At 45.8% G+C, this 26,763-nt stretch overlaps 1 protein-coding gene across 4 annotated transcripts in view; it reads left to right on the top strand.

The window, feature by feature from the left end:
- The window catches only part of LOC119972491 (nucleolar protein 4-like), a 526,260-nt gene that overhangs the window by 171,233 nt on the left and 328,264 nt on the right, over positions 1–26,763 (top strand). The window contains exon 1 of one of the 4 annotated variants that reach the window (XM_038809267.1): positions 15,118–15,138. The exons of the other annotated variants lie outside the window; for them this stretch is intronic. The gene's annotated coding sequence lies outside the window, so the exon portion shown is untranslated. Of the gene's footprint in view, positions 1–15,117; positions 15,139–26,763 lie in introns of those variants that run through there. 4 annotated transcript variants of the gene reach the window in all.

The raw sequence follows: 26,763 nt of genomic DNA, 5'->3' as shown, positions 1-26,763 counted from the left end.
GAGGTGGGCCGACGCTGGCGTAAAAAACGGCGTTGGACCAACCAGAAGTTGCGGAATTCTCGGCACTTCCTGGGGGCTAGGCTTGTGCCGGAGGGGTTGGCACGCCCCAGCCGTGCCGAAAGGCTGGCGCGAGTTAGCGCATGCGCAGAACCGCCACCATGGTTCCGCGCATGCGTAGACCGGCCAGCATATTCTGACACATGCGCAGGGGTGTGTCTTCCCCTTGCCAGCCATGGCAGAGCTCTACAGGGGCTGGCACGGAAGGAGGAAGTGCCCCCATGGCACAGGCCCGCCTGCAGACCGGTGGGCCCCGATCGCGGGCCAGGCCACCGTGGGGGCCATCACCCGGGGCCAGATCCCCCCCCCCCCCCCCGTGCTCCCCCGAGGACCACACCAGCCGGCCTACCAGCCAGGTCCCGCCGTGTGGGGCCATGTCCAATCCATGCCGGCAGGACTGGCCAGAAACCGACGGCCGCTCGGCCCATCGGGGCCCGGAGAATTGCCGGGCGGGCCGCTGCCAGTGACCCCCGTCCGACGTGGCGTGATCCCCGCCCCCGCCTGAAAACCAGCACCGGAGGCTACGGCTGTTGGCGTCGGAGCAGCGGGGTGGGATTCACGCCGCCTCCCGGTGATTCTCCAACCCGGCGGGGGGTCGGAGAATCCCGCTCTTGGTTTCCGAACCAGCCAGATGGGAATGTTGGTTGTAAATGTGCCTGGCCTCAGGCTGAATTAATGACTTGAGTATACAGGTAACTTTCTTTAGGGATGGGATATTAATCGTCCCATTAACCTGCAATTGCCACAGGCATGCTTGTTGGTGGCGAAGGCAGATGAGTGGGAATGGATCATCTGACAGACACTTTTGTTAGTAGGCCAGGGAGTTCATACAAGGAAGCCCTTTTATGGGCAAAAACAGAGTGAACATCTGGGGCGGAATTCTCCGTTGGATGATGCCAAAATTGGGTGGAGGATAGATTCCGACTCTAAAATCGCGGCGAGTGCCGATTTGACGCCAAATCACAATTCTTCATCAATTCGGCAGCAGCGTCAATGCGATCCGGAACGCATGTACAGTAAACACCGTTTGCATATTATTCGCGGGCCTGATCCTGTATTCTCTGGGGCCTCCGCGATGCTCCACCTCTGATAGGCTGAGTTTCCGACAGTGCGGTTCACTTGGGCTTTTAAAAATCATGAAACCGGTGTCATGGCTGCTGAGGGAAAGAGAGGGCATACGGAAAGTGTCCAACATCACTACAGTTTGCTGATAGTTGTGCCGCTGGCCGGGAGGTCTTCTGCCATGGCCGGGGTGTAGTAGCAGGGGTGGCCAGGAGGTGGGCTGTGGGGTCAGGGTGGACAGGCACGGAGCACCATTGCTGCAGCCGGCAAGGCAACCATGCACAGTCCACTGTGAATTTAGGGCCACATGTCATATAGGTGCCCTCTAGTGCACGACCCCTCGGTGACTTCTGGCCCCAGCCGACCCATCAGCTGTATGGGCACACTCCAGCATAACCAGTGTCATCTTGTAGGCTGGGATGAGTGTGTGTAGGGATTGTAATGTGCGGCTGCAGCTCGTCAGCTTCCCAAGTGTCAATCACGGACCTGGTGAATCCAGCACCGCTTTTCGATGAATCGATGGTGTTCCATGTGGCACCGGTTCTAGCTCCTCCACAGTCGTTGAATCAATCCGGGTTCGGAGCCAGATTTTCTGTTGTGAAAGTCCACAAATTCCGGTGTCAATACTTAGTCTCAGAAACAGAGCATCCCGCCCCTGATATTTCAACAATTCACTACCTCCTATACAATTCTGATGATCAATGATCACCCATGCAGTTTTAGGAGTTCAGTCACCTGAAATTATTTTAGCATGAAGGATAATCATCATAACAGGTGACTCAACAATTTCAGATGGAGTTTCAATGTATCTCACAGCTGTAACGGGATCCCTGTGTTGTGCACCAAAAGGAGCAGTGGGTGCCAAGCAGTTAGCTTGTAGTCCCTTCAGTGTATCAGCTGGATTTTTTATGGCTGATCCTTTAGTCTGAATACTATCCTTAACCATGTGCCAATGTCGTAAAATACCATCCACCAAACGGGTCCAATTTGGTCAATCCTGCAGCTTGTTCTTGTGATAAAAACATAAAAGCCATACTGCCAACAGGCAAAGGCTTAAGGGTGCTCTTCAGGTCCCTGCCTACAAGCTATCATTTTATCACTAACATCTATTCTGTCCATACCTAATTATTTAAGCATGGTGCGCACAACATCTTCTGCCTGCTTGAGGTATATATCAGGGTGAAGACTTGTTAAGATTAGAATCACAGGCTGTCAGGGTGATACCTTTTAGAATCTCCCCCTCTAACTTTGGGTGTCCCAAATGGAAATATTGATAATGGGTGAAAATAGCGATTGGGGTACGTACCTGACTTAGTAGGACTCGTGGAAACAAGCTTGCAACTCAGAAAGGGTAAATGGACAAGAGGTGCATAACCTATCATACCACCCTGAGGAATTGCATTCCATCGTGTCTGAAGCACAGATCAGGGGCTGATTCTAAAGGAGGGAGACTGTCCCATTAGTCTCCTCATGTATTCTCATATTCATATCCCATTTTGCATCTCCAGGGTCCCCTATATGGGCAGCATGGTAGCACAGTGGTTAGCACTGTCGCTTCACAGTGCCAGGGTCCCAGGTTTGATTCCCGGCTCGGGTCACTGTCTGTGCGGACTCTGCACGTTCTCCCTGTGTCTACGTGGGTTTCCTCCGGGTGCTCCGGTTTCCTCCCACAAGTCCCAAAAGACATGCTGTTAGATAATTTGGACATTCTGAATTTTCCCTCCGTGTTCCCGAACATGTGCCAGAATGTGACGACGAGGGGCTTTTCACAGTAACTTGATTGCAGTATTAATGTAAGCCTACTTGTGACAATAATATAGATTATGAACTAGTTCCTGAGCCCGAATGGTTATAGCTAAGACGGCTAGCTGCTGTCTTCCCAATTTTCTCAATTTACACATGGGGAGATTTTCTGTGGGGCTGTTAAGATAGCTTCCCAGAGTGCATCGCTTGCATCCTCCAGTTCTTGTTGAGGGTTGAATTCTCCCACTGACACTGCTTTAAGAATTGTTTGGTCTCTTGTAAAGATCTGGAGTTGCCTTTCAAGTGTTCATTCTCTTTCTCTTTGTTTTGCTTTTCTCTTCATCCCTTTGAGCACAGTAAACATAATCAGCTCAGCGGCCTTATCTGTTTTAATTTTTTTTATTTACTCGCCCCTGAATAAAATTAACTGACTCCTCAAAGGGTATTCCACTGTTTTTTGACAAATATTATGTCAGCAGAACTATAAGCGTGCAAAATTTCTTCACCTTCCCCGTCTTGGGGAATTTTTTCTGCTCGAGTGAGGATGCTGATCAAACCGTCTAATGACATGAAGTCAAGGTCTAATAATATGTATTACAAACCAAAGTACGTTTTAGTCTTGTCCTGTTTGGATCGCAAGTCTGTAAGGCTGAGTTCTTAGAACAAGACAAAAAGGCTACAGACAATTTCAGTTCAACTTAAAAGAATTTATTAAGTAAATGATTAAACAAAATATTTAAGAATAGGGGATAGTAGACAAGCTGCTTGCAATCCTTCCTTTTTGCAGCTGTCTGGACACAGTTGATGCTGTCTTGCTTCCGATGTTTTCTCAGGGACATACACAGCATACTGAAGGAGGTGCCAGTCACCGAGAATCATGAGTTCCTATTTTTAACCTCCCAGGGGTTACCTACGTGCAGATTTGCATATAGCCACGCCAATGCGCGATCTGACTATCTGCCCCCTTGACTATGCGGACTGACCATCTCAACCCAGACTTGCTGGCTCCATTTATGCACCTTTTCGCCGATCACAAGACCATGAAATTCGTTTTTGGTGCCCACATGGCAAACATTAGCTCTACTGGAAAATGTACTTTATTTACAGCACCTCTTTATTTCCCTCATAGTTGTAAGCAGTTAATCAAACATTATTAAAATTTAGAACTGTTTCCATAAACACAAACAATATACTAATGATATCTTGGAAATGTTTTAAACAACATATTTACAATTTATTACATTGCTGTAGGTTTGAAGCCTTAAATTGAAGTATAGCACCACTTTTGTAAATATTTGCTTGTTTATAATTATTAGTATAAGGTGCATACTATGCACTTCCTTCTGAGGAAAAATCCTTAATTGAATATAATTCATCAGAGAAAGGTTACAGCACAGAAGGAGGTCATTTGGCACACTGTGTCCCCACTGGCCCTCTGAAAGGGCAACACTGCTAGTCCCATTTATTCCACCTTTCCCTGAGCCCTGAAAATTGTTTCTTTAGTTGCTTATCCAATTTCCTTGTGAAGGCTGTGATTAAATCTGTCTTCACCACTATTTCTGGCAGTGTGTTACAGATTCCGACCACTTGATACATCAAAAGGCTTTTCCCCGCCTTATCATTGTTTCTGTTGCCAAACATCCTAAATTGGTGTCCCCTGTTTCACAATCCTTCCAACAATGGGAAGAATTTCTTCCTATCTATTCTATCCACCCCACATGATATTGAATATCTCTACCAAATCTCTCAATCTTTTATCAGGAGAATAACCTCAGATCCCTCATCTCTGGAGCCAGTCTTGTAAATCTTTTCTGCATTCATTGAGCACAATGAATACTTACTCCAGTTGAGGTTGAACTAATGTTTTATAAAGTCTCATTGTAACTTAGCTTCTTTTGCAATAAATGGGCAGACATTTCCTGTACTTGGGGGAGGGGATTTTGCAGGATTAGAAGTGGAATGGAGAGGAATTTCTGAGTAAAGTGTTGCTCGCAGGCTGATGCAATCCAGCCACCCAGTTATCAAGTGGCACTTACTTCACAGTAACCAGCTCACTGCTGCTCGTTTTGGGTTCCACCAGGGTCACTCAGTCCCTGACCTCATTACAGCCTCGGTTCAAACATAGACAAAAGGGCTGAACTCCTGAAGTGAAGTGAGAATGACTGCCCTTGATATCAAGATAGATGTGTAAGGAATTAAGGAGCCTGAACACAACTGGTGCCAATGGGAATCAGGATGAAAATCCTCCACTGGTTGGATTCATACCTACCACAAAGGAAGCTGGTTGTGGTTGTCAGTCATCGCAGTCCTGGGACATCCCTGAAGGAGTTCCTCAGGATACTGTTCTAAGCCCAACCATCTACAGCTGCTTCATTAATTTTTTTAAAATAAATTTGGAGTACCCAATTCATTTTTTCCAATTAAGGGGCAATTTAGCGTGGCCAATCCACCTACCCTGCACATCTTTGGGTTGTGGGGGCGAAACCCACGCAAACATGGGGAGAATGTGCAAACTCCACACAGACAGTGACCCAGAACCAGCTACTTCATTAATGATCTTCCTTCCAACATAAGGTCAGATGTGGGATGTTTGCTTTGTTGATGATTGCACAATGTTCAACACCATTCGTGATTCCTGAGACACTGATGCACCCATGTGCAAATGCAGCAAGACCTGGACAATATCCAGACTTGGGATGGCAAGTGGCAAGTAACATTTCGACCACACAAGTGTCAGGCAATGACCATTCCAATAAGACAATCAAACCATTGCCCCTTGACATTCAATGGCATTACCATCACTGAATCCCCTAATATCAACATCCTGAGGTTTAGCACTGACCAAAAACTGAACTGGACTAGCCATATAAATGCTGTGGCCCCAAGAACATGCTGCAGGATTTCTAGCCTCTGATGAGTAACTCACCTCCTGACTCCTCAAACCCGGTCCACCACCTACAAGGCACAAGTCAGGAGTGTGATGGAATACTCCCCACTTGACTGGATGAGTGCAGCTGTAAGGACACTCAAGAAGCTTGATACCACCCAGGACAAAGCAGCCCAATTCATTGGCACCTCTTCCACAAACATTCATTTCCTCCACCACCGATGCACAGTAGCAGCAGTGTGTAACTTCTACATGATGCACTGCAGGAACTCAGCAAGGGTCCTTGGGCAGCATCTTCCAAACCCACAAGTACTACCACCTAGAAGGACAATGGCAGCAAATACATGGGAACTCCACCATCTGGAAGTTTCCCTCCAAGTCACTCGCCATCCTGACTTGGAAATATATTGCAATTCCTTCATTATTGCTGGGTGAAATTCCTGGAAGTCCCTCTCTAATAGCATAGTGGGTGCACCTACATCACATGGTCTGCAGCGGTTCTCAAGGGGAAATTAGGGATTGACAACAAATGCTGGCCCAGCCAGCAAAGCCCACATCCCGTAAAAAATATTTAAAAAAAAAGTGATGACTTCTTGGCCGTTTTCTGATCAACCTCAGTCAGTTAGGCTGGTGGGTGAGAACTGGGGATGTGGGGGAAGGGGGTGGGGGGGGGGGGGGGGGGGGGGGAGAAAATAAAGATAGTTGGATCTTGGACAGAAAGTTGGGGGGTGGGGGTGGGGCACCTCCATCAGAGCCCTCCTTTTGATTGAAGGTTGCCCTCCCCTTTATGCCAGACCAACTCCCCCCTCCCCTCACCCCAAGCGTTCCCTACCCTCTGAGCATGGACCCCGCCACTTACCATGTCCTCCGTTTCCTGGGACTAGGTACCAGGTAGCTCCTTGCAGTGCCTCTTCTGGCCGCTAAAGCACTGCCTTAAGGAACTGGGGGGGCTACCAATTGGTTGGCAGCTCTCCTGGGCAGGGCTTGCTCCTGATTGAGGGCCCCCCACCATTCTGAAAATTCAGACCGTAATCCATTTGAAGCAGTTGTCCTTTTTTAATTTGGCTAAATTCCTCAGGTGCGCACACCGATAGATGGCTTCATGAAACCCTCTCAGTTCCTCCTTGCAAGAGTACCCCAGCTTGCACCCAAACACTATTTACTCAATAATGTCTGTGATTTGAAATGGCCAGCATACAGAATGACATCATGATGACTATATTCTGTGTCAGTCCTCTATTCCGCTCCCACTGCCAGTAGGTGAAGTGCTGATTATATGAGAATTGAGGCTGCCCTCTGCTGTTTTAGCTGATGACATCTTTGCATCATCCCAGCAACAAAGACAACAGAATAAAGCCCATGCCTCTTTCAAGGCTTGTGCATAGGTATTCACAGCCTCCTTCAAGGCTTGTACATGAGTATTCACAGGAAATATTTCTGATTATTGGTTGAATCAGAGGTTGGTTTGCAGTCTCTTGGATTATATCAGTGCCGTGGGATGAGAAAAGCATCTGGAGGCAGGAGCCAAGGGAAAGATGCTGAAGGTGGATTGTGGCATGTGCAGAGGTTGCTAGTGAAGGTAGAGCAGAACCAAAACCCTTAGCTAGTTTGAATACAACTCTTGCTTTCTCACACCAATGGATCAGATCAAAGCTCTGCAGTCATAAAGGGCGAGAGCACAGAAAAGGCCCTTTGGCCCATCGCGTCTGCATTGGTCAAAAACAGCCACCTCCGTATTCTAATCCCATTTTCCAGCACTTGGCCCATTGGCCTTGTATGCCTTGGCATCATCGCAAGTGCACATCTAAATAACGCTTAAATGTTATGGGAGTGCCAGCCTCCACCATGCTTTTCAGGCACTTCAGATTCCCACCACCCTCTGGTGGTGAAAAGGTTTCCCCTCACATCCCCTCGAAGTCTCCTGTTACTTACTTTAAATCTATGCCCACTGGTCATTGATCCCTCCACCAAGGGGAAAAAATGATCTTCCTGTCTACTCTTATCTATGCACCATGGGCGCGATTCTCCACTCCCCACGCCGGGCCGGGTGACTCACGACACGCCCCCTGGCGCCCCCTGGCGCCCCCCGCGATTCTCCCATCCCCCACTCGGAAGAATCGGCACTTGCCGTTTTTCACGGCGACCAGCGATTCTCCGACCCGGATGGGCCGAGCGGCCTGCCGTTTGCGACCAGTTCACGACGGCGGCAACCACACCTGGTCGCTCCCGTCGTGAACATGGCGGCAAACGCTGGTTTGACGCTTGTGGGGGGCGGAGAGGGGAGTGAGCGCCACGGCCGTGCTTGGGAGGGGACTGGCCCGTGATCGGTGTCCACCGATTGTCGGGCCGACGTCTCAAAGCGACGCACTCTTTCCCCTCCGCCGCCCCGCAAGATCAAGACGCCACGACTTGCGGGGAGGCGGAGGGGAAGACGGCAACCGAGCATGCGCGGGTTGGCGCCGGCCAATCTGCACATGCGTGGCTGACGTCATTAGGTGCACCAGCCGTGTCATTCGCGGCGCGCCGGGCCTTGACGCCAGCGACGGAGCGCCGCTCCTAGCCCCCCGGGTGGGGGTGAATAAGGTGAGAGGAGTGGCCTCCGAGGCCGTTGTGAAACTCGGTGAGTTCACGACGGCCTTCTCGATTTTCCACGGGAGCGGAGAATTCCGCCCCATATAAGTTTATACATGTCAATCATGACCCGCTCAGTCTCCTCTTCTCTAAGGAAAACAACCCCAGTCTATCCATTCTTTCTTCATGAGCTAAAACTCTACAGACCAGACAACATCCTGGTAAATCTCCTCTGCATCCTTTCCAGTACTATCACATCCTTCCTATAATGTGGATTCCAGAACTGCACACAACACTCTTCCATTGGCCTAACCAACATTTTATACAGTTCCCACATAACTGACCTATTCTTAAACTCTCTATGCCTCAACAAATAAAGGCCTTCTTAACCACTCTATCCACCTGGTCGCTAGCTTAAGAGACATGTGTGCATGCACACCCAAGGTCCCACTAATCCTCGGTGTTTCCAAGGGTCCTGCCATTTATCATGTATTCCCTTCCCTTATTTGTCCTGCCCAAGTAAATCACCTCACACTTAACTGGATTGAATTTTATTTGCCACTGATCAGCCTGTCTCTATCCTCCTGTAATCGAACGCTGCCCTCTTCACTATTTACCACCCCACTAATTCTTATAATCTCGAACTTACAAATCAGCAATGTCTAAATCATTTTTATAAACCACAAAAGGCAAGGGCCGAACACTGATCCCTGCAGGACCCCACCGAACACCAGCATCTAGTCAGAAAAACACCCCCTGACCATTACCCTCTGCTTCCTGCCATTTAGCCAATTCTGGATCTTATTTGTCAAATTCCTTGGATCTCATGGGCTTTTACCTTCACTATCAGTCTCCCATGTTGGACCTTATCAAATGTTTTGCTGAAGTTCAAGTACACTACATCAAATGTATTTCACTCATTTACACACCTGATCACCTCTTCGAAAAATTCAATCAAGTTGGTCAAAGATGTGCAGGTTAGGTGGATTGGCCATGCTAAATTTCCCTTTAGAACCTTTCCTATGTCCTCTGACTCCACACACAAATTACCGCTGTGGTCCCACATACAAATTCCAACTGTGGTCCTTAATGGGCCCCATTATTTTCTTAGCTATCCTTTTACCCTTCATGTACTTGTAAAACAACCAAGGATTTTCTGTTATCTTACCTACCAGTCTCCGTTCATGTCCCTTGTTTAATCTCCTAATTTATTTTTTAAATTCCCTCTTGCACATCCAAACTCTTGGCCTTTTACGGTTTTCAGTCCTTGATATCTGACATAAGCTTCCCTTTTTCTTTTTATCCAAAGCTGTATATACCTAAATATCCAGGGTACACTGGATTCGTTGGTCCCACCCTGACATGTTGGCCGTGTATTCTCCCTATTTCTTTCTTGAATGCGTCCCACTGTTCTGTCAAAGATTTACCTAAAGGTGGCCGCTCCCAGTCCACTCTGGCCAAATCATATCTGATCTTACTAAAATCGGCCTTCCCCATTGAGGATTATGATTTCAGGCCCATATTTGTCCTTTTCCATAATAATCTTGAATCTGATAGAGTTATGATCGCTGTCTGCAAAACACTCCCCCACTGAAACTTCAATCACTTGCCCGGCTTTGTTACGTAGAAGTCCAGGACTGCCCCCTCTCTTGTAGGATCTTCTATGTACTGGCTCAAAAAGTTCTCCTGGATACATTTTAAGAATTCTGCTCCCTCTAAACCTTTCACACTGTGACTATCCCAGTTCCAGTTAATGTTGGGGAAGTTGAAATCCCCCACTATCACTACCCTATTACTTTTACACTTCTCTGAGATTTGCCTACATATCTGCTCTTCGAGAAAATCTCAGCAGGTCTGACAGCATCTGTGGGGAGAGAAAAGAGCTAACGTTTCGATTCCAATGACTCTTTGTCAAAGCTAAGAGACAGAGAAAGTGGGAAATATTTATACTGTGTACTGAGAATGAAAGATGAGTCATAGCCACAGAAACCCAGGGAAACTGGGTGCTAATGCCACAGAAACCAAAGGGAAAGAGTGCAAATGGCAGTCCCCAGAGAGAACAAAAGATATGAAAGGCCAAACAGCAGAGAAACTAACATCAGAGGATGAACTGTAGATGTGGGGGGAGGGGAAGGGGAAGCAAAGAGGAGAAAGGTTAAGGAAAGGTGGATAAGATGGGGGGGGGGGGGTTAAATATATATAAAGAAAGAAATGGTAAACGACTTAAAATGAAATGGGATGAAAACAAATGGGTCGAGGTGGGTAGAGCTGATCATCTGAACTTGTTGAATTCGATGTTGAGACCGGAAGGCTGTAGTGTGCCTAACTGGAAGATGCCATGTTGTTCCTCCAGTTTGCGTTGAGCTTCACTAGAACATTGCAGCAGGCCAAGGACAGACATGTGGGCATTGGAGCAGGGTGTTTTGTTAAAATGGCAAGCAACGGGAAGGTCAGGGTCCTGAATGCGCACAGACCGAAGATGCTCAGCAAAGAGATCACCCCAGTCTGCGTTTGATCTCTCCGATATAGAGGAGACAACATTGGGAGCAGAGTATGCAGTGGACCAAATTGGAAGAGATGCAAGTGAAACGCTGCTTAACCTGAAATGAGTATTCTGGGCCTGGGATGTTAGGCATGGAAGAGGTAAAGGGGCAGGTGTTACACCTTCTGCAATTGCATGGGAAGGTGTCATGAGTGATGGGAGAGGGACTGGGTGTGGTGGAGGAGTGGACTAGATTATCTCTGAGGGTGCAGTCTCTGTGGAATGCTGACAGAGGGAGTGAAGGGAAGATGTGCTTGGTGGTGGCATCACGCTGGAGTTGGCGAAAATGGCGGAGGATTATGCTTTGTATACGGAGGCTGGTGGGATGAAATGTGAGAATGTGGGGGACTCTATCCTTGTTCTGGGAGGGAGGGGAGGGGGCAAGGGTAGTGGCGCGGGAGATGGACCGCACACTGTTGAGGGCCCTGTCCACAACTGTAGGTGGGAAATCATGGTTGAGGAAGAAGGAACACATTTTCAAAGCACCATTTTGGAAAGTGGCATCATCGGAACAAATGCGACGGAGGAGTTGAGAGAAAGGGATGGTGTCCTTACAGGGTGTAGGGTGTGAAGAGCTATAGTCCAGATAGCTGTGGGAGTCAGTGGGCTTGTAGTGGATATTAGCGGATAGTCTATTGCCGGAAATGGAGACAGAAAGTTCAATGAAGGGAAGGGAAGTGTCTGAGGTGGACCATGTGAAAGTGATGGAGGGGTGGAAACTGGAAGCGAAGTTGATGAATTTTTCCAGGTCCAGGCGAGAGCATGCGCGGCACCAAAATAGTCATCAATGTATCGGTAAAGGACTTGTGGGTGGGGGGGGGGGGGGGGGGGGGAGAGAAAGAGAGAGATAGGCCTGGAACAAGGAATGTTCCACATACCCCATAAAAAGGCAAGCATATCTCGGACCCATGCGGGTACCCATTGCTACACCTTTGATTTGGAGAAAGTGCGATGAGTTAAAGGAGAAGTTGTTGAGAGATCGAATGAGTTTGGCCAGGCGGAGGAGAGTTATGGTGGATGGGAATTGACTGGGCCTCTTTTTGAGAAAGAAGTGAAGAGCTCTCAGGCCATCCTGATGTGGGATGGAGGTGTAGAGAGGTTGCACATCCATGATGAATAGAATGCAGTTAGGGCCTGCGAACTGGCAGCTTCTTTCCCCTTGGTTTCTGTGGCCATTAGTGCCCTGTTTCCCTGGCTTTCTGTGGCTATGACTCATCTTTCATTCTCACTCCACAGTATAAATATTTCCCACTTTCTCTGTCTGATAGCTTTGACAAAGAGTCATCGGCTCGAAATGTTAGCTCTTTTCTCTCCCTACAGATGCTGCCAGACCTGCTGAGATTTTCCAGCATTTTCTCTTTCGTTTCAGATTCCAGCATCCACAGTAAGTTGCTTTTATCTGCTCTTCTACTTCTCTCAGACTGTTAGGGAACCTATAGAACACTCCCAGCAATGTGATTGCTCCTTTTTGGTTTGTAAGTTCTACACATATGGCTTTATTTGAAGAGCCTTCTAAGATTCCATCCCTTCTTACTGCTGTTATTGATTCCCTGCTCAGAATTGTGACAACTCTGCTCTTTTACCTCCTTTCCGGTCTCACCTGAAAATCCTATATCCTGGAATATTGAGCTGCCAATCCTTCCACTCTTGCAATCATTTTCAGTGACAGCAAAGACACCATACTCCCATGCTTTAATTTGTGCCCACAACTCATCTGCGTTGTTCATCAAATTACTTGCATTAGATTAAATAACATCCAGTCTTGCCAAACACCCTTGTGACTTTACTGGTCTGGAACTTCTGTGCTTTCCTGACTCACTGTCTCTTCTAATTTTGGCTTTGCCTCTCCCCCTGCTGAAACTTCTCTCAGGGTTCCATCTCCCTGCCAAGTTAATTTAAACCCTCCCCAACAGCACTAGAAAACCTCCCTTCAAGGATACTGGTCCCATTTCAGTTCAGGTGCCACCCGTCCATGTTACAGAGGTTCCACTGGCCCCAACATCCATGATGAAATATGGTGGACCATTACCTAATGGGCGGAGGTGTTTCCACATTCATTCTGCTCCTGAACGATGGCAGAGCCCAGCATGTTGGTGCAAAATACAAAGCTGAAGCATTTATGATCACCTTCAGCCAGAGGTACTGAGTGGACTATCCATCTCAACGCATTGGAGGCAGTGCTGAAGATGTTTACATGAATGGTACAAGGGATGAGAAACTTCAGTTGTGAAGATAGAGAGGAGAGGTTAGGACTGTTCTCCTTAGGGGGAGATTTGTGAGAGATGTTCAAAATCATGAGGGGGCTGGACAGAGTAAATAGGGAGAAACTGTTCCCACTTGTGAAGGATCAAGAACGAAAGGGCAGAAATTTAAAGTGATTTTCAAAAAAAGCATGTGCGATTTGAGAGCATTTTTTCGGTAGTTTGTGTCTGGAAGTGTGGTGGAGGCAGGTTCAATCGAGGCATTCAGAGGGCGTTGGATTGTTTCTATATAAGTAATTTGCAGGTGTATGGGAAAAAGGCAGGGAAATGATGCTGGGTGGCACGTTAGCACAGTGGTTAGCACTGTTTCTTCACAGCGCCAGCATCCCAGGTTTGATTCCTGCTTGGGTCACTGTCTGTATGTTTTCCCCGTGTCTGTGTGGGTTTCCTCCAGATGCTCCGTTTCCTCCCACAAGTCTCGAAAGATGTGCTGTTTGGTTTTCACAGTAACTTAATTGCAATGTTAATGTAAGCCTACTTGTGACAATAATAAAGATTATTATTTGGAGAGCTAGTGCAGACATGATGGGCCAAATGGCTGCCTTCTGTACTGTATCAGTTCTGAGATTTTCAAGTTGTCAAGGGCATCTCTCCCCTTGACAGTCAATGGCCTTACCATGACCGAACTTCTCCATTGTCAACATCTCTTGGTGTTTACTATTCAGCTGAAATCGAGCTGGACCAGCCATAGAAATAATCCTAACAGCACTGTGGGTGTTCCTTAAACAGAAGGGAACACACCACCTTTTCAAGGACAAACAGGGATGGACAATAAATGCTGGGCTAGCCAGCGATGCCCACATCCTATGAACAACGTTTTAAAAACATTCTAGTCCCCCTGAAATAGTTGAAAAACTAACAATTGTGTGCTTTTTCAATCAAAGGAATGTTTGGCCATGATGTGTTGCCGCTTAGCCTTGAATCTCGACAATCTTTGTTGCTTGTTGATGAGGGTTCAGTGTACGAAATTGAAGCTAAGCTACCAAACGTCATATTTTTACTGCTGCCAAGGTCAGACCATTGGAGGTAGAAGTTTCTCTTTATAAATAGTGATCCAGATTGTCATTCTATTAAATAGAGCTCTGTTTTTTGATAGGTTTGTTTTGCATGCGATATTCAAAAAGATGTTACATTATTCGTCAAAATACAGTGGCTCACAGATGGGTCTGCCTTTCGGTAATATCGGAATGCAGTGGACAATTGTAATCCTGTCTGGGAGAGCAGTCCCTCCCTGCCTGCTGAGATTTTGGTTTTAAAAATGTGTTTTAGAAAAATTTAAAAGCTTTTATATTTTGACACAGATTCATTAAGTCCTTATCTTGCAGAATATTCCTTTCAAAAACTGTCATCCATAGTTCATGATCGTTAAATCACTTGCGTCTGTTGCATCTTTTTGATATCACAGGTCTATAAAGTGAGGTTGAATGTGTGGCCAGTGACCCGACATTGTGGCATTGAATGACACATGGTACAGATAATTTCTAGCTTGATGTATTTTGCAAACAATTTTCATGCAACCATTTCTCACTGTCATTTTTTGATGCAGAATAATTTGTCGGTAGAATTAAAACAAAGGGCAGAAATTGTAAAATGATATTGATTTGCCAACACTGTGTTAACTGAAAAAATTCTTGACATATTGTAAAATGCTACCGTGGTGCTAAAATGGTTAACCTGAAAGTGAAATTTGTGTAATTATTAACTCTTTTTGGCTAACAATTGAGCATACTGCGGCGGTGACAGTGGTTATTATTATAAGACGGATTCAGTAACGCCTTTTCCCTGGTTGTTGCTTCAATGTCCTGCTCCTTCACTTAGAGGAGAAGGTTAGCGTCATTGAGCAGTGATGTCAGCGGCGTTCCCCTCCCCCGTGCCTGTCACCCTCACATAGATGCAGTGAAAGTGAATACAGTGTAGCTTTTATCTGTAACAGATACCAGCCTTTTACCCTTTCAGGATTGATACAATGCATTATTTGGCAACGACGTCTTCACGAAGTAAGATGCACGTTTTGAGTATGTAGTTGAATTCGCTCCTTGCGATTTGAAGATTTTTGTTATATCCGATTGAGGCGAGAAACAACGATTTATTTGAAATGAAAATAGTTGTGGCGGTGGTGGGGGGCGGACAACTGCTGGGTTTGTGTGTTGATAATGGAACTGAGGTAATAATGATAAAGCGGAGTCAAGCGATTAGCAATCACGCAGCGATCTCCACAGCTATTCCTTTAATTGTCCCCCCCCCCCCCCCCTCCTCCATTAAGTTTCTGTTATTTGGGAACTGAAATTTAGCTGTGTGAAGAACTGCATCATGTGCTCCAGAAAACTTAAATTGCGAGTAGGCATTTGGATACAATAAGTATTGCAGCACAAGGTCGTAAAATTGTGATTTAAAGATGTATATTGTTTTATAAGTTTTCTGAATCTCTTCCTAAAAAACATTTAAGCGCCAAAACTGAAGCTAATGTAATATGTCAAGTAAAATGCGATTGATAAAGAATAGCAAATTAAACTACAAGTATAAGTCTTGTTGGAGAAACAGTCACTTTTTGGTACCTACAGTATTACTGGGTAACTTCTTGAGTATTACAAACCATATGAAACTCGAAAGACCGAGATAGATAAGTTTTCTTCTTCCTAAACGGTTCTTCCCTCTTACTCCTTGGTTACGATTCCAAGATAGACTCAGAAGCGTTGGAGTTACAACCATGGCAGGAAATTCCGAATATCAAAGCAATAAAAATCAAAAACCCAAGGTCCATCCAGGCCCTGGACTGTGAGCAGTGGCACGGGCGATGCTATTGGGCAATTTATGTTTTATCAGATCATTGGCAGTAAATATCCAACATTTATTTAAACTTACCTGATTTTGGCTTATCGTAGGTTTTAAAAAAAATGTAGTTGAAAAAAGTTTGATCAATATGTGAGGAGGAAATGTGTGGTGTGCAAATTTTAACTTTTTCTTTTCCTTGGTTTTTTTTCTGAGCTCCAAATTAGTCATTATGTTTACACTTTTTAGCATCATAGAATTGTTACAGCACAGAAGAGGAAATTCAGCCCATGGTGCTGGCCCTCTGCAAGAGTAATTCACCTCATGCCACTTTCCCCCTAGCCAAACAAATTTTCGCTCTGTGGTAGTGGGGGTTGGGAGGGGTTATTGGGTTACGGGGATAGGGTGGAAGTGAGGGTTTAAGTGGGTCGGTGCAGACTCGATGGGCCGAATGGCCTCCTGCACTGTATGTTCTAAGTTCTAGTGATCCAATTCACTTTTGAAAGCTATGATTGAATCTATCTCCACTACACTCTCAGAGTACTTTTGCAGTTCCTAACCAATTGCTGCGTAAGTAAGTTTTTCCTCGTATTGCTGTTGCTTCTTTTGCCAACCACCTTAAATTGGTGTCCTCTAGTTCTTGATCCTTTCAGCAATGGCAACACTTTCTCCCAATCTACTATGTCCAGACCCCTTATGATTTTGAATACCTTTATCAAACCACCTCTTAGCATCTCAAAGAATAAAAGCTCCTGCTTCTCTAATTTATCTACATAATGGAAGTTCTTCATCTTTGGAATCATTCTCATAGTTCTTTTCTGCATCTTCTCTAATGCCTTCACATCCTTCCGAACGTGTGATGCCCGAATGGGATGTAATACTCTAATTGAGGCCAAACCAGTGTTTTATTCAGGTTTATCATAAATTCTTTGCTCATGTACTCTATACCCCTAGTTATAAAGCCCCGGATCCCATTTGCTTTATTTATAGCTCGCAATCTGACTTGACACTGTCAATAATTTATTCACACATATCCCCATACTCAATGTGCTACTCCATCCTCTTTTAGAATTGTACCCTTTGTTTTATATCGTTTCTTTACGTTCTTGCTGGCAAAATGAATCTGCATTAAATTTCATTTGGCACTTATTTCCCCACTCCACGAAATGTATTTTTGAATTTGTACACCATTTTTCTAATAGTTCACAAGTTTCATATTATCCACAAAATTTGACCTTGTGCCCTGTACAATCTCGTTCATTAATTTTCATCAAAAAGGATGCGCTCCAACATCAATCCATGGGAACCCTTATAGACTATAGGTCAGTTTCAGTTTGGCAAATTGTAATTGGTGGAGTGCCACAGGGATTGGTGCTAGTGCCTCCACTATTTATGATTTGTATTCATAACTTGGATGAAGGAAGCAACTGTATTGTAGCTACATTCAAAAATAGGTGAGAAAGTATGTTGTGTGAAGGGTACAAGAAGTCTGCAGAGGGATGTAGAAAGGTTAAGTGAATGAGCAAAAGTTTAGAAGATGGAATGTGAGGAAATGTGAGGTTGTCAGGATAATAGGAGAGCATAATATTACATAATTGGAGAAAGATAGCAGAATACTGCAGCACAGGGACCTGAGTGTCCTTCTGTATGACTCATAACAAGTTAGTCTGCAGGTACAGCAAGTAATTAGAAAGGCAATTGGAAGGTTGGCCTTTATTGCAAGGGGGTACAAAGTAGGGAAGGTCTGCTACAATAGAGGGTATTGGTAAGGATACACCAAAGATATTGTGCACAGTTTGGGTCTCCTTGCAGTTCTGTAACAATGGCCTGAAGTTTATGGTGATACTCATGGAGAACTGTCAATGTTTGTCATTGTCTGGTGTAATTGACAGAACAGTATGCTGTTTGAAGTTGTGCCCCCACCCCTCCTCCGCCTCACCCCCAGATTGCAATCAAGGAGAAATCTTTGATCTGTCAAATCCTACAATTCTTGCACCGTTAATCTTGTTGTAAAAACCTTTGGAAAAATGCACATGTTGAATGAAATGTGACAGGGTTATTAGTGGCGTACCAGCTTCATAATTATTACTTAAACACCCTCACAGGTCTTGAAAATCTAATTTAGTATTTGTGGGCTATATAATTTCTTCTCAAAATGTTTTTCAAGATATTTTATCTTTATAGTTACTATCTTAATCCATTCATAATCATTTCTTTTTTGTTATTTTAAATTTCAAATTAAAAGGGATTCAGTGCTTTCCACTTCCTGGTTTGCTGTCCTAGAGAATACTGTAGAGTGATTGGCTGCTTTTCAGAACACTGCTTTCTGATATCATCACTACTAAGCACCTTGAGATCCTGGAGGGATTCTCCTTGCAGTGCTGTAAAAATGGCGATCGGCTGGAGAATCCACGTTTGCACTGGAATCGGGAGCGTCACTTGAAGCCCTTCCCCGATGGGCTGAGTAACTGATGGCGTCGCCCGCATGTGCTCACACCTTTTGGGGACTTTGTGGCGGCTCGGACTGAGTCCAGCGGCACCACAGTCGGGCGGGGGGAGCCATTCCACTGGCAGGGGGCTTGGGGGACTGGTGGTGGGTGATCCGGGGGTGGCGATGGAGGCTCTGGGAAGGCGGGGGAGCAGTTTTTGGCAGGCTGGGTCCACGCGCAGCCGCCGCCATGTTGCATGGTGCGACTGCTGCATGCTACCGCCGTGCGCATACGCGGCCATGGACCCGGCATTTCTCCAGCCGTATCTGCAGGTAATGCCTGTGGTTTTATGCTGTGTGGCTGCTAGCGCCCCACCGGACTGAGGATCGGTGCGGGGCAGCACCGATTTTCTGGTCGTAAGACCAGACTGATCCTGTGGAGATAGCCTCAGGATCGGAGAATCCAGCCCAAAATGTTTACTCTTTCTCTTCAGTTTCTGATGTATTGGACAAAATATAAGAAATACTGCAGATTAGAAAAAAGGGGCTGGATTCTCCAACCCGCCATGCCACATTTCTGCCCCGACCCACTGGCGGGATTCTCCGGTACGCCGGCCGGTCAATGGGGTTTCCCATTGTGAGGAAGCCCCACGCCTTCGGGAAACCCCCGTGCACCGGCAAAACGGGGAATCCCGCCGGCGGAGAATCCGGCCTAAGATCATCCATGATTGATTTGAAAGAGGCTAATGATAAATAATGCAATCTCAGGGATCCTTTTGAATTTCAATAGTCCTGTGAATGGGGAGGATTGGTAAACATGCATGTTGGCATAGGAATGGAGACACAGAGCTGGTATGGATGCCTGATATCCTTTCATAAAGGGCATTGGTTGGGTTTTGATTGTCCAATAACTTAATGATCTCTTTTTACTAATAGCTTTTATTTCAAAATTTCTTAAAAATAAATTCACAAACTGCCTCATTTAATTTTAACTCATATTCTTGTATTATTATTCAAGGTCTTTGGATAGTTTGTGTGGTGATGGAAGTTACTAGGTTAACATACTCTTTACAATTTAAATAATTACAAATCTGTTTTGGGTCCATCCAAAGATTAACTGCACTGCTCCACAAAAAACTGGGGGATGCACCTGGCCCAGACCTGCTCTTTTCCCAATTGCTTTCCTTCTTCCCAAACTCACTGGCTGAAATTGGTTACGCTACCACTTGAAGTGCATGGAGGCACCCAATTGTAATTTGTCTAAATTTGTGTGGAGATCTGAAGATTTAGCACGGTCTTTGTGCCTCTCTGTTCTGGTGCGCTGTTGATGCTTGACACTGGAATCACTCCTATTTAGGGCATTGACCTAAATTGGGAGAAGTGTAAAATGGGCTGCTGAAACTCGACCATCCATTATACACAATCATATACAATCAATATCTACCAGTATGTTTTTCTTATTATTATCTGTACTTTTGTCAAAAACAAATTTGAACAGAGCATTTAATTACCATCTAAATGTCACTATTATTTTGTTGTTAATTCAAAATATAAACATTCTAATTAGTGGCACCCATGAGATAGCGAGGGATGCGCTTAAAGCAATGAATCATAAAAACAAGCAATTTTAATGTTGCAGAGGTATTTTAGAAAGTTACAAACCAGCGTCGCTGACATATATGACTTCTCCCTTTGCTACTGACCGAGGGCATGCCATTGGCTTCTCAAGGAGAGTAAGCATGGAAATTAAGGACTGGCTTGCCAGTGAAGCACACCCAAGAATGAATAAATAAAAGTTCCAATAGTGAACCATATCTGATATTACACTCCCCAATTCTGTCAAACATCAGGGGCGGGATCTCCAATAATGAGGCTATGTCCCCACGCCAGTGTCAAAACACTTGTGAATCACTCTGGACTTTCCTGAAGAAAGTCCAGAGAGATTCTCCGACCTGAAGGGGGCAAGCAGGGCCCAGAGTAGTCCTCACAGCTCCAGCTGCCGATACGGGGCCCTGCACTTCCGGTCGGAGGTCCTGCGTCGGCCGTCCCGCGCGACATGGTGGGCCCACACTGCGGACCGGTAGCAAAAAGATAGCTCCCCCCCCTCCCCGAGATCGCGCGTGCCTGCGGATCGAAGGCCCCCGATCGATAGCCTAGCCATCTGTGAGCACCCCCTCGGTGAAGGATCCCCCCGCCCCCACCAGGGCGGCTGCGAACTGACTCCGCAGCCGCCACTGGCTGTTCCCGACAGGCAAAACGTGGATGGAACCACGCCATTAGGAACTCGGCCAGTTTACGTTGGAGAATCGCCGCGGGGGCTTCTGTCAATGGCCCCTGACCCGCACTGCGTAGACTGCGCGTGCGCACGATTCACGCGGCGGGTCCGGAGAACCGCGGGAGCAACGTCGGACTGGATTTTGGGTTTGACGCCCATTCTCCGGCCCCGCGCCGATCGCGTTTTCGGCACGGAGGTTCGGAGAATCCCGCCCCAGATTTCCCCCTTTGTCCTGATGCCTAACTTAAGGATGCTACCAAATCTTAGCAGTCCCACCACAATGTCCAGCTACAGAACTTCCACCACAGTTCTCCCAAATCCCAGGGCCATCCTTGGTGCTACTAAAATGCTCTACTGCAGTTAAACCCACTTCCTCCTACTCAGTACTGCTGCATAGCAAAGAGATACTTTCTTGAATATTATTATTTATTAAAAAAATAAAAAATTTACCCAATTATTTTTTCCAATTAAGGGGCTATTTAGCGTGGCCAATCCTCCTACTCTGCACATTTTTGGGTTGTGGGGGCGAAACCCACGCAGACACGGGGAGAATGTGCAAACTCCACACGGACAGTGACCCAGAGTCGGGATCGAACCTGTAATTCCAGCAACACCAGATTCAGGCAGTGGTGACTCCTGGGAGTGAAGCTAGGCCCTGAAGTAGGAGGTTATGGAGGCTGGGGTATTGGCAGGACCTGGTTGGCATGCTCCCATGAGGGCTAGGGGTAATAGGAGGTGGGCAACCTCCCCCTTGCAAAAAGGAGGTTCTTCTACCCATTGCCTGACAATAGCCCACCCAGTACAATGTTGCTGGGCTTCAAGTATGGGTCTTCCCCTGACACAGGTAAAACAGCAGTGAGGGTGGAATGAGGTACTAAATGACTGTTAATGGTCACTGAAGATCCTCACGGTCCGCTGTGGGAGGGATGCTCAATGCCTGCACTGCCGCCATCAAAAGGGAGACATGTCTGAGTGGGTGGGAAGGTGGTGGGCAGGTCACGTGCTGCATTTTGAGATCCCCACTTCAAACACTGTGGTAGGGGAACAAAAAAATCCAGTCTGATCTTTCGATTATGTACTCAAATCTAACAGCAATAGAAAGTCGAGGGAAATTGAAATAAACAAATAAGAGAAGACAAGAGAGAATATCAGAGACTGGCAGCAAACATAAGAGGGAGCCCAAAAGTCTTCTGTGGGCATATGAATACTAAAAGGGTGGTAAGAGAAGGAGTGGGGTCGATTATGGACCATAACGTGAATTTATATAGGGAGGCAGGGGACATTGGCAAGCTGCCGAGGTTTTAAATGAATAGTTTGGATTTGTCCACCAGGACTGAATGAGATGCATCCAAGGATACTGAAGGAAGTGAGAATGGATGTTGCAGAAGCACTGGCCATAATTCTTCAGTGTTTCTTATTCTCGGGTGATGCCAGAAGACTGGAGAATTGAAAATATTACACTCTTGTTCAAATAGAAGGTGGAAAGATAAGTACAACTGCAGAGCAGTCCGTTTAATCTCAGTGGGGAAGTTTTTAAAAATTATAATCTGGACAAAATTCAAAGTCACTTGGACTAATGTGAGTTAATAAAGAAAAGTCAGCATGGATTTGTTCAGGACAAATTGTGTTTAACTAACTTGCTTGAGTTTTAATGAGTTAACAGAGAGTTGTTGAAGTTAATATTGTTGATGTAATGGAAATGGGCTGAATAATAATATTAATAATAATCTTTAGTGTCACAAGTAGGCTTACATTAACACTGCAAAGAAGTTACTGTGAAAATCCCCTGGTCGCCACATTCCGGCACCTGTTTGGGTACACTGAGAGAGAATTTAGACTTCCAAAATGTATTTGACAAAATACTGTACAACAGACGTTTAAGCAAAGTTAGAACTTGTGGAATAAAAAGAACAGTATTGACACAAATGCAAAATTGATTAAGTGACAGGAAATCCAGAGAGGAGTGTGAACAGTTGGTTTTAAGACTAAAGGAAGGTTTGTCGTGTTGTTCCCCTGTGGTATTTTTACAATTGTAACTTCTACGCGAAGCCAATAGAAACTGCTATCGCTAAACTACGTTCTTCAACTTCAGCCAGAGGGAACCAGACTCCAGGACACTTAATTTGGGTCTGCAGTGTCTAGCACTGCAGTGTCTAGCATTCATACCAGCATTGGTATGAATGCCATAAGTGAAAAGAGGAATGTGATCCTGCAGTCAGAATTTAGGGAGCTAGGTAGGAAATTAATAAACAGAGCTTCAAAAGTAGTCATCTCTGAATCAAAGTAGTCATCTCTGAATTACTCCCATGTGCAAGTGAGTATGGAAATAGGAGGTTAAAGCAGATCAATTTGTGACTGGGAAGACGGTGCACGAAGAAGACCTGGTTTAGATTCTTGGGAGATTAGACTATAAAGCACTAAGATATAGGAGCAGAATTGAGTCATTCAGCCCATTGAATCTGCTCTGCCACTTGATCATGGCTGATACGTTTCTCATCCCCATTCTCCTGCCTTCTCCCTGTAACCCCCGATTCCGTTATTAATCAAGAACCTATCTATCCCTGTCTTAAAGACACTCAGTGACTTGGCCTCCACAGATTCACCATCCTCTGGCTGAAGAAATACTTCCTTATCTCAATTTTAAAGGATTGTCCCTTCAATCTGAGGCTGTGCCCTTGGGTTCTAGTCTCTCTGACTAGTGGAAACATCTTCTCCACTTCCACTCTATCTAGGCCTCTCAGTATTCAGTCCGTTTTAATGAGATTATCCCCCCATTCTAAAAGCCTTCGAGTACAGACGAAGAGTCCTCAACTGCTCCTAATATGGCAAGCCCTTCATTCCCGGGATTATTCTTGTGAACCTCCTCTGGATCCCCTTCAAGGCCAGCACATCCTTCCTTAATATGGGGACCAAAACAGCTCACAACACTCCAAATGGGGTCTGACCAGAGCCTTGTACAGCCTCAGATCCCTTCTCTTGTATTCTAGCCCTCTTGACATGAATGCTAACATTGCATTTGCCTTTCTAACTGCCAACTGAACTTGCATGTTAACCTTAAGAGAATCCTGAATTAGAACTCCTACATCCCTTTTGTAATTCAGATTTCCAAAGCCTTTTCCCATTTAAATTTAGAAAATAGTTTATGCCTCTATTCTTCCTACCAGTGCATAACCTCAGACTTTTCCACATTGTATTCCATCTGCCACTTCTTTGCCCATCCTTCTCCAGCTCCCCGGTTGCTCAACACAACCTGGCCCTTTACATACCTTTGTATCATCGGCAAACATAGCAACACTGCCCTCAGTTCCTTCTTCAAGATTGTGAACGTATCTCATGAATAGTTGTGGTCTCTACACTGACCCCTGCAGAACACCACTGGTCACCAGCTACCATCCTGAAAAGACCCCTTTATCCTCATTCTCTGCCTTCTGCCAGTCAGCCAATCCTCCATCCATGCCAGCACCTTGCCCCTAACACCGTGGGCTCTTATCTTATTTGGCAGCCTTCTACGGCACCTTGTCCAGGCCTTCTGGAAATCTAAATAGATCATGTCCACTGCTTCTATTTTGTGTAACTTCCTCATAGAATTCTAATAGATTTGTCAGACATGACCTCTCCTTGACGAAGCTATGCTGACTCAGTCCTATTTTACTATGCACTTCCAAGGACTCCGCAATTTCATCCTTCATAAAAGACTCCAAAATCTTTTCAACAACCAAAATAAGTCTAACCGGCCTATAATTTCCCATCTTCTGCCTCCCTCCTTTTTTACTCCGAATATCAAAACTTTAAACAAAATAGAAACTATAATAATAATCAAAACAATAGCAACACCAGCACTAGTATCACAAGCTGTCACAGTGTCTGTGGCAGTAGTCCCAGAACTATAATTTCCCTACATCATTTACATTAGTATGTGTCATACATAGTTTTATTTTAGAAGTATTCCCATTGGGACTTTTTAAAGTTTAGTAATAATAATTATACACAATTTTTCATATGTATTTACAATTACTGCCAGGACTCTTTAGATCATTTGTAATTACATTTGTTTTGCTGGTTTGGGGGGGGGGGGGGGGGGTGCGTAGTAGCAGTCCTGATTTCCCCCCTAGTTCTTGAGGGAGGTTAGGATGGTCTGTGATCCTGTTTTGGCATGTGTGGGAGGGATTTGTATCCCCTCCTGTGAATGGTTTTCCTCTCCGCTCCTCTGCTATATGCGAGCTCCCTTTCAGATTCCCCTATTTAACTCCCATCTACCCCCTCCCTCCCCTTCTCCTCTGCCTGTGTTTGCCCCTGCCCCTCTTGAATTCTTGCAGCTCGCGGTCTGGCCATTGCCCTCTGTTGTTGGTTGCCCAGTCCATTTTTCTGGACAAACTTGTTGGCTTCCTCTGGGGTGTCAAAGCAGTGTTCTTTGCCCTGGTATGTGACCCATAGCTTGACAGGACAGAGCATGCCAAACTGCACGCCACTTTAGCACAGCGCGGATTTGACACCATTAATTTCTGCCCGGCGCTTGGCCAGGTCAGCACCAACGTCTTGGTACAGGTGGATGGAATGTCCTTTCCACCTGCACCCTCTCACGCCTTTCGCCCACCTCAGGATCTGCTCTTTGTCCGGTACCTGTGGAGCCTCACGATTATCGCCCAGGATGGTTTCTCAGCCCTGGGCTGCTGCCAAATTGGCCTGTTGGGGCGCGGACTACCTCCGGGGACCTTGGCGAAGACCTCCTCACTGACCAGTTTCCCTGGCCTCGCTGCTACATATCCTGTGGGGTTTCTTCCCTCTGCCAGCCCCACGGTTCTCAAGTTTAGCTGATGTGATTGGTTCTCCTGGTCATCGACTTTATCCTTCAACCACTTCTGGATCTTGATCAGGCTCACTACCTTGGCCTCAAGTGCCCCATTGGTCTGTGGCGGCTTTTTCGGGGTCCCTTTTTGTTGTCGCCTGAACCTCAAGCCTTCACTCCATATTGTCCATTGCTTCCATCTTGGAGGCGGTTGCAGCTTCCATCTTTTCTCAATCTTCTCCCTATGTCTCTGGAGCTCAGAGGGGATTAAGCACATCAATTTCTCCATTAGCGCCTGGGTCTGCGCTGGGAGCTCTGTGGGCTCGAACCTCACTGGTTCTGTGCCTCCATGTGCAGTCTCCTGCTCTGAGGCTGAGGTTTCCCTCCCCTCGTCTTTACTGGCTTTTTGGCTGGGCGACTGATTATTTCTTATTCTGTTTGGCAGTGCAGTCGATGGGGGAATAGTCTGCAGTGTACTTGTGATACCCATTTGTTGGGGTTAAAAGGCCGTAGTCAAAGTTCTTAGATGAGAGCCACCTTTCATGTGACCGCTCAGTTCATGCCTGCCACCAGATGTTCTCCCTCCCTCCTTGAACAGGGGTGCTGCATTAGCCATTTTCTAATCCTCTGGGACCCTCCCTGCCTCCAGTGATTCCTGAAAGATACCACAAATGCCTCCACAGTCTCCTCAGCTATCTCCTTCAGAACCCTAGGATGCAGTCCATCCGGTTTGAGCGATTTATTCATTTTCAGACCTTTCAGCTTCCACAGCACCTTCTCCTTAGTGACGGCCACTGCTGTATTACAGAAATATAATATAGATATTACTCATTTATCTTGCCGAGTTGTATTTAACTTGATGATAAACAGTCACAGTCTTCCAGTTGATGACAAATTATTTATTGAGCAACAAAATAATATACTTGTGAGTTGTTTCACTTTACTTTGACTAGTAATAGAATTAACTAAGATTAGATTAATCTAACAATTAAGATAATACACTACACGCTGAGCTGGTCATGTCTACACTCTAGCTGCACTACACACACTAACCTACAGAAATAGCGGGAAACACCTTACATGGTTCCTGTCGGTGTTGCCATCTAGTGATCATCTGACTACTTTAAAAAAAATAAATTTAGAGTACTCAATTCATTTTTTCCAATTATGGGGCTAATTTAGCATTGGCAATCCACCTAACCTGCACATTTTTGGGTTGTGGGTGCGAAACCCACGCAAACACAAGGAGAATGTGCAAACTCCACACGGACATTGACCCAGAGCTGGAATCGAACCTGGGACCTCAGGGCCGTGAAGCAGCAGGGATCATCTGACTGTACCGACTGCACATTAACTAATCATGTATTAACATATATAGAGAT

Source organism: Scyliorhinus canicula, chromosome 10, assembly GCF_902713615.1.
Source record: "Scyliorhinus canicula chromosome 10, sScyCan1.1, whole genome shotgun sequence".
Lineage (NCBI taxonomy): Eukaryota > Metazoa > Chordata > Chondrichthyes > Carcharhiniformes > Scyliorhinidae > Scyliorhinus > Scyliorhinus canicula.
The sequence above is the reverse complement of the archived record's forward strand: the minus strand, read 5'-3'. Positions and strand labels throughout refer to the sequence as shown.